Genomic DNA, 10,583 nt, shown 5'->3' with positions numbered 1-10,583 from the left:
TACGATTGCTTACTATAGGTAAATACATTATGTAAGTATGTATAGGGTTGCATATTTTCATGTACATAGAATGTGCGCATGCATGTATATGCAATTTGTGATTAATATATATGCATGTACAATGTTTGCACAAACATTGTTTGTACATACAATATACATAATTATTTTGTAATATGTATAATACAATGCGGATATGCTTAGTACACATAATTATGCATTTATAATAAATGTACGCATGTATGATAGTTTGTATGCAAATGTATTGTTTTGTATGTTCGCAAACACAGACTATATGTATGACTATATGTATGAACGTACGTGAAAGTAATGTATACATGCATTTATGTAAGTAAGTACATTCATTTTATAAATGTATGATAATAGCACGTATATACAATGTACGTATGTATATACATTGCACGTATTTACGTACAATATGCAAGAATGTTGTTTATGGTACACTATATGCACATATAGTTGCATAAATAAATTGCATACACATACATTTATATATACATAGATATATGGTTTGTACACGTAGCCTATGTACATATGTATGTACGTATATATCTATATACTTTGTCAATACATATGCACATATAATGTAGGGATGTATAAAAAAATTTTATATGTGCCGACACTTTTTGCATGTACATGCAACGTGTACATGTGCGTAATTACATGCAATGTATACATACATGCGTACATTTAAATACATGTGTTTACAATGTATGTATTCACATACATTGTGCATGTATTAAAACAAATTTATAACTGAAAAAATATTAAAGTTTGTTTAAAATTTGTTCTAAAACAAATGATACGGAATCTCTTATTTTTCGGAAAGTAATCGATAATCTTATTAGATAAATATTTATATACATCTTTTTAGTTATATTCATTCGTAAATACGCTGCATGTAAATACGTACAAAATGTATCATTATGCGATACATTATACTATCGATTGTAAAATATAATCATACTTAAGTATACAATAGTCTTGTAATCATATATTTTGATTCTTTGTAATCCTAATTACATGTAATCAAGATTACTTGTAATCATGATTACAGATAATTGTCCATTTTGATTACTTGTAAACACGATTAGAAGTAATTGATTACAGTAATTGGTTACACAAAAACAGTTGGTTACAGTTGTTATCAAAATTATGAATGTTTGAAATCATGATTACGGCGCTGCCATCATAGGTCACATGTGTGGGTATTTGTGATCTTTTTCATCTTTAAGTGTAAGTACCATCACTATCCATAGCTAACCTCTCAGGCTTCCGTTATAAAAAGAATAAAAGTGTAACAGTATGATTCAGTAATTCTCGGAACTGTAAAGAACTAAAATTGAAATCGGCAAAAATAGCAAAAACATGATAATATTTTAGACCACACGAATTAAAAGTTTTACCGATGAAATTATTATCATTTCTTTTCTTTTTCATTTATTTTCTCTTTCATTCCTTCAGTTTTTTATTTCTTTTCTTTTCCATTTATTTTCTCTTTCATTCCTTTTCATTTCTTTTTACTTTGAGCAGAATTAATTCTTTAAATTTTCTCATAATTTAAATTTAAAGAGCTTTAATATTCTTTCTGAAAAAGTTCTTAACAATTAATATTTTCGTTATTAATAGAATCTGATGAGTTCCTGACCTCCTCTTTTAACTATATTATAAACAATAATAATTGTTAACTATGCCATAATGGCGGAATCTTAATGTAAACAATGCTTCAAGGTTGAGTTTGCCGCGAGAATGCTTAGATATTTTGTTAAGAATATTTGTTCGTTCTAAATTAATAAAGTTGGAACTTATCACAATTAGTTCCAATCTAAGTTTTGATTGCTTTAGCTGGAAGTCCTTTCTAATTTTATATAGTTATTAATTTCTTCTGGCAAGAAGCTCCATATCAAAATATTTACCAAGCAACTCAAATTTCATAGCATAGTTCTAACATATAAGATATTAAGTATTGTTTATTATTCTTACTTTTAAAATTTTATCTATCTTTTTGATTTTTATTTGTATTGATTGTAAAAACAAGTGCGTGATAATTTTAAAAGAAATTATAAGAATTGTATTAATTCTTTCATTCTTTTTTAAGAATTCTTTAAATTTTTGAAGAGTTTCTCATAAAACAATATGCTGGAAGCCGTTTTACTTCAGAAAACGTGTAGGGCACATACTCATCTTGCATGGCACAAAGTTACCCCATTTTACGGCAATTATTTCAGAGTATTAATATAATTTGTAATATAATCTGTAATAAGTAATTTTTTTTTAAAAAAAATACAAGTTTCATAATCTCTACTCTCATAGTACTTTCTTTCCTTTTCTTGTTTGTTTCGATATTCTCCTTTTGTTCTGTTGTATTAAGATTTATATAACATTTTGTTTGTTATTTAAAGTTAACGTACAGTGCACCAAAAAATAAACAGACCACCCAGAACAACTTTTGATCTAATGATCGACTCAATCTTAATGACTTCAAGGGAGACCTGTAATATGAAAATTAATTAGTGCAGACGATATTTTAAGTTACGAAATCAGATACAAAAACGTACTTTCTCTGAATAAACATACCGTTTTTTCGACGGAATCGGATTTCTGCTTCCTGAAATATAGGTAGGTAGCCGCAGTACGGGAAATTTGGTCCCTATACTTTGGTGAGCTCTTCAAAATCTGGACACCCCTAATGTTAATTATATTTTTTTGCGTATTTCGCCGCATCTCGAGAACTTTTTAAGCGAATTGAAAAATTTTTGCAGAACGAATTTGAAAAATTCGTTTATTTAAAGATAATACCACGCAAATAATAAATTTTAGTAAATATTTACTATTTTTTATTATTTTACCACTTTTATATCAACCTGCCTTCGTGTATGTCTGTTCGGGTGAAATTTTGTAATCGATTTTAAACTAACTTCCCGACTAGCTACAGACTTCAAATTTGGCACATAGTTCAGAATTGGATGACAATGTATGAAAATGAAGAGAAAAAAGACATAAAAAGTAAAATAAAATTAAAATTAAAGAAAAATTAATATTTTCGCGATTATCTTTTGTTGTCGATTCGATTATTTCAAATTAGTGTCACATGTCAGTTGAAAAGTTTTGTGTATAGTGAGTGAAAAAATTTGAGATTTTGGAAGTGAGTACAAAAAAAATCAAAATAAAAATAATATTTTTGAAAACCACATTTTTGTAGTGGAAAATAATAATTAAAAAACAAAAATTTATTAAACGAAAAACGTGGGGCGCATGAAATACATAACAGTACATATACACATACGCATTTTCTTACTCATACACATGCATATGCACAAGCATATTCCACATACACATCCACATTCAGATACAATTACAGATATACATATACATATTCTCATGAGAACACATACTGTTACTGTTATGTATTTCACGCACCCCACGTTTTTCGTTTTTCAAATTTTTGTTTTTTAATTATTATTCTCCACTACAAAAACGTGGTTTTTAAAAATATTATATATATATATATATATATATATATATATATATATATATATATATATATATATATATATATATATATATATATATATATATATATATATATATATATATATATATATATATATATATATATATATATATATATTTTTTTTTTTTTTTTTTTTTTTTTTTTTTTTTTTTTTTGAATTTTTCACTTAATCAGAGTCATAAATTTTTTGAATTATAAGGTACATAAGTTTTTACAGAATTTTAAAGTATCTAATTTTACATGTCAAAATACAAAATTTGAGCGAAATCGGTTGAATAGTTGCTGAGAAATCGAATTTTAAATATACGACTTTTTTAATTGATTTAAGGAGTTTTTCTACGAAAGAGATTTTTTGAAATAATGTTACTCATCTGTCTTTTTTTTTTGGGGGGGGGGATCATTTGTTGAACAACTTTGGTTAAAAATTAATTTTTGAAATTTTTCATCTTCTCTATAAGTCATCTTTTGCTCACCACATCGTATTTGCGGTTTGTAATTCTTACCACGGGCTGCGTTTATTTCGCTTTCAGCGATTTATTTAAACTTAATTTAGAAAACAGACTTAATTTCACACTTTAACTTCCAAATTTTTATCCAGAATTTATTATAAATGATCAAACTTTAACTTCGAAAATTTCTTCACATGTGAACTGCTCTGACCTTGGCATTGTGAATGAAATAGAGGATACAAAATGATAAGATTCATAATGACTTTAAGGATACATAATGACAGCCGAAAATGTAACAACATTCTAAATTGACGTAATTTGTTTAAAATCTGCATTTATCTGTTCTTTTGTCTAAAATATCCAGCAAGTAAAATTTTAATTTTAACTTTTTCTGCTTTTAATTTTTCAGCTAATTTTTTTATTTACTACAATTCATCTCTTATACCAAAATATCTATCATATAAGTTGTAGGGTTATAACTGGGTGTTTAACTAATTTTAAAAACAAATGATATTTTACTGTCAATCTAATATTATTTTATTGGTCATATTATAATTATGACAGCAATTTTTTTTTAGATACCTCGTAGAATCCTGAAGTTCTGTCTGATATATAAGGAAAAAGATATATTAATTCCATGCTTGGAATTCAAAAATTTCAGAATTGTAAATAGAAATGTCTTTTGATAGGAATAATATTGTAAATGTACAAACATATTAAATGAATATCAAGAGGGAAGAACGGTTTATACCCAATTTTTCACAAAAATGATGACTCGAACGCCATCTTTTATTTTATTTCATAACCGGAGTTGAACAGCCAACTCAATTCTGAGATTACTACTATAAATGCTCAGCTCCGTAACCTTCTTATATTGAGCACAACGCAGAAGACAAGGGAACTCCTGGACCAGGAAAACTAGCCTTCGTGAAGGACCTTCTGATGGAACTACCCCGCATCTGCGCTGTATGGGAGACGAAACCACGGAAACCTCCCACGGTTAGCCTGACGGCAAGAAGATTATAACCCATGATCCGTCTACCACTGAGGATATTTAGCTCTAACACTGTGGTCTGTGCGAATCCGGAGCATAATTCGTATTAACTAGCCGCCTCTAGGATTCGAACCTGGGTCACCTCACTGGGAGGAGAACGCTCTATCCCCTGAATGACCGCTGCTCGAGCTATAAGAAATCATCGCAAACAAGTTCAAAATGAAGTGATCTGATTTATCTTGAAGTTTTTCAAAATTTAAAGTCGTTGGTTAAAATTCGCGCTGTTTAAAACATAAAATCTATTGCAATATTTGTGGTTTATATTATTATCAAAAATAGGCGGGACTGTTTTTAACTTACCACTCTTGAAAGAGTTAGAATATGACGATTAATAAATTTTGACAAATCAATAGTGTGGGAAATCGGTTCTCTCCGAGAGTTATTACACGGTGAAGATAGGCCGCGCTGTCGGAAAATGGTTCCTCTCCACGCTCAGACAAGGAGAAAAAAGAAAATAATAATAAAATAAACGACGAGAATACTAGTGAGGAAGTATTTATTGATTGGGGAAGAATTTTGCAGCAAAAACGGAGCCCCTGCAGCCCAATTTTCAAATTTTATTTTTTTCTCAACATCAAAAATTGTAAATGTTGTTTGAAATTTTTAGGGAATATAGATAAATACTTGTGACATCCGTGTATATTTTATTTTTATAATTTAAATCGAATGCCTGCTTCTGAAAATCATAAAAACTTGAAATTCTTTTTTTTCCCTCAGAATCAGTTTTCTGAACATAAATCGAAAGAATTTTCATATTTCTGTCTGTAGTGGAACTTATCATATAATCACAGAATTATCTAAAGAAAAGAAACAGGATTTAAAAAATTTATGACGAGAACAGGATATTATAGATTATTTAAGGAATTAAATTCCAGTGGTTGAGCACTCAAAACTATTTGGTAGATAAACAACATGTTCTGATTCGCTATTAAAAAAAGTATTATTATTATTTAATTATTTATTATTAAAAAAATTGAAGTAAGTAAAATTTCATAATTCTACATTTTGGACGTTTGATATGTTTATTATACTTAAAAAAATTTTTATTTGTGTACATTATTTTATTATTTATTCATTATTATTATTATAAGAGCCTCCCAACCAAATTTATTCTACTATACGTAACATTTTTTGAAATATAATCAATTTTGTGAAATCGCAAGTTTCTTGAATTAATTAAAAACAAAAATGTAAGTTTTCTGGCAGTTTTAACTTCTTTAATCAGTGAAACGACGAACTAACTATATTTTTCGTTGGGAGACACAGACGCTCCATAACTCATTTTTAAGAATAACAATTTTTAAGGAACTAAGAAACAAACGTTTCGATTGAGAAATCTAATCACGAAACATTGCTAGAAAATGAGATGCCCCATTAGAAAAAGCAGATAATCTTGAAAGTAATAGTGCGCCATCTTTCGAGTATAAAGTGTACTGTAAGTTTATTATTTTAAATTTTTTGTATCATTCAAAATTTTTATTAAAAAAATTAAATAAATAATTAAGATTATTAATTTTAATTCAGTTTCTAACAAAATTTTCTATTTCCACAATACTGCTGAAAATGAATATAATTTTTTTTAACTACGACAAATAAAAACATATAAGATGTACTAATGAAGAGGTATTAGCCGTAGAAAGTATTTATTATCATGACATAAAAAGTTATGGCGTGACATTCTTTAAAATAGTGTCATATATTTCGTATTTGATTTTTAATTCTTTCAAAAGATAGTTAAAAAATGGCTCAGGGGTGAGAGCGTTCGCCTTCCAATGAGGTGAACCGAGTTCGAATCTCGGCGATGGCTGGTTGATACGAATTCCGTATCTGGCTTTTACCGACCACAGTGCTGACGTGAAATATCCTCAGTGGTAGACGGATCATGGGCTAGAGTCCTCTTACCGTCAGGCGAACCGTGGGAGGTTCTCGTGGTCTTCCTCTCCATGTAACGCAAATGCGGGTTAGTTCAATCAAAAAAGTCCTCCACGGAGGCAAATTTCTTCCAATACTTGATCCAGGAATTCCCTTGTCTTCTGGATTGGGTTCAAAATTACAAGGCTACAGAGCTGAACATTCGTAGTCGTAAACTCAAAAATTGGGTCGGCTGCTCAAAGACGGTTATAAAATAAAATAAAAACATTCGCACCACGGAACCAATATTTTTTCGGACATAAAGTTTCGACGTGTGTCACTCATTAAAAAGATACCGCGCATTTCGTCGTTTGAGTAGTAACTATTTCAAAAATTTATTTTTATTCTTTGAAAAGTTGAATGCTTTTCTATTTTAATTCTTTTTCCAAAAAGGACAGGCAAAAACAATTTTCATATCGATGATAAACTAACCGATTTTGTAGGAATGCAATGAAAATTTTGACTTTATTCAATAGAGAGAAGGCCTCAGCACGGGTTACCATAAACAAGAAATTTGATCCTTTAGTTGTGAAAACGTAATGACATCTTTCTATTTTTCATCCACTGTGCTGTTTATGTTCGTTACGTCGGACGATTCGCGGTAAGGTCTTGTTTCTTCTAGGACAGTGGTCGGCAAAGTGCGGCTCCAGAGCCGCATGTTGCTCTTTGGCTCCTTAAGTGCGGCTCTGGCACAAATATCCACGGAAGGCGCAATAATATCTTCATTTAAAAAAAAAACAAGGTAAGCCTTCGAGCCTGCTGAAGCATCGCCAAGGAAATAATTCCTCTATTGATAAACATCATTTTAAAAATGAGGGAAGCATTTTTCAGTAGGTTTCAGGAATTTAAAAACAGCAGAGCAACTTCAGCATTTGTCAAAAATCCTCTTAATGCTACGATAACCGAGCTGAAATTTTCTCCTTTTGAAATTGACATTGGTAGCTTTGAAATACAATTGTTGGATTTAAAAAAAACAAGGAGATATGGCGCTCTAAATTCGAACGTCTTTGTGTTGAATTGGAAATATTGGAGAAGAAAAAATTTGATCTTAGATCACAACACAAGTGGTCTGCTTTGAATGACCTGGAGAAGGAAGACATGATCATTTTCAACGCTTGGAATAGTATTCCTGACTCTTACGATCAGCTGAAAAAGCTCGCGTTTGCTGTTCTTTCCATTTTCGGTTCTACATATATATGCGAACAATCTTTTTCAAGCATGTACATTATCAAGAGTAAACTGAGAAGTCATCTTATTGATTAAAACTTGGAATCATGCCTAAAATTAAAAACAACAACATACAAAACCTGACTTACTCAAACTTTCCAAGGAGATGCAAGCACATTGTTCGCATTAATAAATATTTATTTTATTAAATATGAAATTTAGTTTTATTTAGTGTACTACTTATTTAGTGTAATAAAAGTTTACTAAACAAGCAGATTTGGCTCCCAATTTTTCGTTGAAATTGTTGTAATGTTCATATTTGGCTCTTTGGCTAATAAGTTTGCCGACCACTGTTCTAGGAGGTGTTACTTTACTACACAAAGTTGCGCCATGAAACATAATATAAAACTTATATTAAATTTTGTAGTTTATACGAGTGTCACTCTCTAAAGAAAGACATTTGACATTTAAATCATAACTTTTTTTCAAAAATGTCAGATAAATATTTTTTGTTATTTTCGTGAAAGAGTGACTTAATAACGTTTAGAAGGACACGAGACAATTTATTTCAAAAATAAGAGACGCAGAATCTATATTTTCTTTTAAAAGCATAAATAGCATCTACCTGTGTCACTGTTCAATCATCTGAATTGTGACTTTTTCCATTAAGGAAAGTCAAAATCAGTTTTCAATTTTGTGAAAAAATCACCAAAATTGTAACTCTATAGAATAAAAAAATTAAAAACTTATTTCTCTAAACTACACAACAGACTGCAGAAATAAATTTCAGAAAATTTTGATACATTTATTATTTATGAGCATAAGTCTTTAAAATTGTACATACACTTTGCATTGGAATTATAACTTTTCCAAATATGCTAGTTAAAAAGATTTCATATTGGAAAAGAAAATGACCGAAACTATAAGAACTCAATGGGTATTTGAGAAATTTATTTCATGAATTTGTTCTGCAAAAACTGTTTTTCACAACATAAATAGTTTTCTCTTTGAACAAACATCATATACTTCTTCCAAAATGAGTAGTTCAAAACGTTGTAGAAGTGTTTTTGAACCGAAACTGACGTTACAGTTTCCATTCTAGGGAAAAGGTGACAGAAATTTGCAAAATAAATTGAACACTGTAGAAATTAATTTTACAAACTTTCCATGTGTCGTGCATCACTTTTAGCATGGTGCCATACACTGAGTTATTTTTCAAAAATGCTCATTGAAATTCCTTAATTTTAGTAATAAAAAAGAGTAACTGAAATTTTATTTATTTAATGGACAATTTATTTTATGACTTTACAAAGTGAAATCAATATTGTAAGGACATAAATATTTTCCACCAGTATCACTTTTCAAAATACGGTGCTGTACACCTTGCATTTGATTTGTAACTTTTTTCCAAAAATAACTGTCATAAATTTTTCCTTTTAGAGAAAAAGAGGCTTAAATTGAACCTTAGTATGAATGATTAAAATATTCATTTTACCAATTTGCACCTATATTTTTACAGTATTAATAGCTAAACTACTATGTGTGCCTCTATTCAAAATGACTCAGTACAGTTTGCCTTTGGGTACATAGGAACTTCGTCAAACCTGGAACTCAAAATAAGCTTTCATTTCGATAAAAAGTTACAGAAACTTGTTGTAGTTCATTTACGTCGCACTAGAGCTGCACAATGGGCTATTGGTGATGGTCTGGGAAACATCCCCGAGGATGATCCGAAAACATGCCATTACAATTTTGATCCTCCGCAGAGGGAATGGCACCCCCGCTTCGGTATCCCAACGACCTGCACGCGAAGTCGAGCACTTTACGGTAGAACAGTTTAACGAGGATCAATACCGCACACCCTCGGTCCCTATGCAGACTGATCCAAGTCGTCACCCACCCGCACACTGACCGGAGCCAGTGATACTTAACTTTGGTGATCTGCTCGGAACCGTGTCTTAACAATCAGTCCACTGCGGGACAGAAGGATACTTTAGAAATTTAGTTTAGAAATTCGCACTGTGAAACCTTCATTTCAAGAGATAAAATAGTTTATGCTTCCATCGTAGGTGACAAAAACCTTGCATTATTATTAGGTTATTTCTGAATATTGCAGTCAAAAATGTTATCATTTAGATAAAAATCAAATGTCAATGCAACACTTAATGGACTTCTAAAAAATCTATTTCACGAATTTGAATTGCAGTACCTATTTTTTTATGAACTGAATGTATGGTACTTTTTTAAACCGTGCTGCACACTTTGCAATAAAAAAATTTTCTTAAAATGGGAGCTAAAAAATATTTCATTTCAGATAAAATTTTACCGGAAAAAATAAGATACCATGGACGATTTAAAAGTTATTTTACACATTTGCAAAGTCACAACTATTTTTTTAATACAAATAGTCTCATTAGGACTCACACTGGGTGATTTTTATCACGATAAGTGATTTTTAAATCATTCCAAT

Source organism: Parasteatoda tepidariorum, chromosome 4 (genome assembly GCF_982258835.1).
Source record: "Parasteatoda tepidariorum strain Cologne lab strain chromosome 4, Ptep-v5.0, whole genome shotgun sequence".
NCBI lineage: Eukaryota > Metazoa > Arthropoda > Arachnida > Araneae > Theridiidae > Parasteatoda > Parasteatoda tepidariorum.
The sequence above is the reverse complement of the archived record's forward strand: the minus strand, read 5'-3'. Positions refer to the sequence as shown.